We start from the raw sequence: 2,213 nt of genomic DNA, 5'->3' as shown, positions 1-2,213 counted from the left end.
TGTTTTAATTATTTATGTGGGACGTTTTCGAAGTACGAATTTACCACGCCTTCGTTTGAGACTGGCACGGATTTTTATAAAGAGTAGGTGTACTTACTACTTGTTGAACTATTTCTTAGGATCGGATCCGTGATTCCGGGGCTGATCGTAGTGCCTTTTCCTAGATTGGACCCTTTGTTGGTGTTTGCAGCGGATGGATGTGGATGGATTTGGGCTGCTTATCTTAAGGGCTTCTTATATTTATGAAATGAATTTATTTGGAACAGCTTTCACTTTTCAAGATTTCTTTAATTAAACACCAAACTTCTACACTTTCACAATTTTTATTAGATCGAAATTATTATTAATGAATTTTATTTGAGCTAACGTCCTCCAGTCACCGTAGGGTAAAGTGCGCAAATTTAGCTTTAAAAGATATTATAATAAATGATTTTATACTTATTGACCGAACTCTCGCCTAAGTGCAGAGCAAATTAGAACTTTGAGAATCCGGTTATAGATTTTCTTACTTGTCAAAATCCCGCCTAAGTGCAGGGCAAATTAAGACTTTGGGATTTGACTTTCTAGGTTTTATCTATTTATCGAGTCCTCGCCTAAGTGCAGGGCAAATTAGAACTTTGAGAAACCCGACTAGTAGATACTAATAACTAATACGTGGCCTGCCGGTTGAAACCGCGTCTGAACTCGAATTAAGTGCAGAGCAAATTAAGACAAGGGACTTTACAAGGCACGGGCCTGTCAAGCTAAACGCGGAAGTCGAATTAACTAACAAAGACGTTGATTTGGCTGTTGATCGCCTTTTTTAAAAGCTCGCGGTGCTGAGATTGCAGAAGTCCCCGCTAGTCAACCAGCAGTCACGTAGCTTATATTTTATTGTGGCTTTCGCGCATGGAGAAGTCTTCCATCTGCGCGGGTAATTTAAATAAAAAAAAATATGGGTGGACATAACATTCCCCCGGAAAAGCGAGAAGCTAGTATAGTTTTTCGGTTTTCCTATGGCCACCTTCTCCATAAGCGAGAGTCACTTACAAAAATATATAATTTTTTTTTACCTAATATTTAATATATAATATAATTAATATATAAATAATATTATATTTTATATATAAAATAATATTTAATATAACGAAAAGAGTAACAGCAGTAGTCATCTAGTGCTTGCAATTAAATTTAATTTGAATTTTAATTCTTCACTGTGTTACATTGTACATATTTTGCTGACAAATGATTTTTCTTATCTCGTTTCACTTGCCTCTCGGGTTCGCGCAGACGGGTTGAGTGTTAGTGTGCTTCAAACTGTGATCTATTTCAGTTCGAAAAAAAAAAAATGTATCCATGCGAAACCAATTTTGAGGGCTACGGTACTTGGTACCAGATGGCAGTAATGGTATACGGGGAGAGGGTAAGTAAAGCATTATTTTAAAATTAATAAAAATTACAAAAAAAAATTTTTTCTCTTTTTTTTTTTTTTTTTTTTTTTTTTTTTATATATATAAAAAAAAAACTTTTCTTTTAGGATTTGAGAAGGGCGGTTCGACTCTTGATGGGGTTGGCGCGTCCTGTCCATCCGCGAGAAGCCTTATTTTTGGCTTCATGTCTGGTGACCCTGTTTGGCTCTCTGCCTCCTGAGGTGGTGGAGGCGGTCGTCTTTTTCGGTTTCCAGGACCTCGCGATGGTCGCGGAGGTGTTCGCTCCTAACCACGAGGATATTGATCGATTAAGGATCGCCTTGCTCGAGGCTATCTTTAATGGTTTGGTCACCAGGGGGTAGAGGTATGTTACGATATGGTTCATGGTTATTATTTAAGAGGATAATTTTATTTCTAAATTGTTCTTTTCTCTTTTGTTGCAGGCCAGACATATTGGGTGTTATTGCTTCCGCCGAGAGCCGAACGCGTCTTCTTTTCATAAAGACGAGAAAAATTTCTCTTACATATAAAAAAAATGTTTTTTTTTTTGTTTTTGAGGAAAAAAAAATAAAGACAAAAATTTTTTTTTTTTTTTTTTTCATTCTTCAATTTTGTTTCTCATACTTTCTCCCCCCCCCTTTTTTTTTATAATCCTACTTAATAGGTAAGACGGGGAAGAAGAAGAGGAGAAAAAAAAAGAAGGTAAGTAGAGTTTAAAGGTAATTTAATAATTGATTAATAAAATAGTTTACTAAAGTAATTTAGTTAGATAAATTGGGTTTAGGTAGTGAGAAAAATGTAGGT

The 2,213-nt window shown here is 35.7% G+C and overlaps 1 long non-coding RNA gene across 1 annotated transcript; it reads left to right on the top strand.

Annotated features, from left to right (window-relative positions):
- Window positions 1–1,259: 1,259 nt before the first annotated feature.
- Window positions 1,260–1,979, top strand: LOC123267155. The gene is made up of 3 exons (XR_006509980.1): window positions 1,260–1,402; window positions 1,517–1,773; window positions 1,853–1,979. It is a non-coding gene; the product is annotated as an uncharacterized LOC123267155 (long non-coding RNA).
- Window positions 1,980–2,213: the final 234 nt, after the last annotated feature.

Source organism: Cotesia glomerata, linkage group LG6 (genome assembly GCF_020080835.1).
Source record: "Cotesia glomerata isolate CgM1 linkage group LG6, MPM_Cglom_v2.3, whole genome shotgun sequence".
NCBI classification, from domain to species: domain Eukaryota; kingdom Metazoa; phylum Arthropoda; class Insecta; order Hymenoptera; family Braconidae; genus Cotesia; species Cotesia glomerata.
This window is presented reverse-complemented; position numbering and strand designations above follow the sequence as displayed.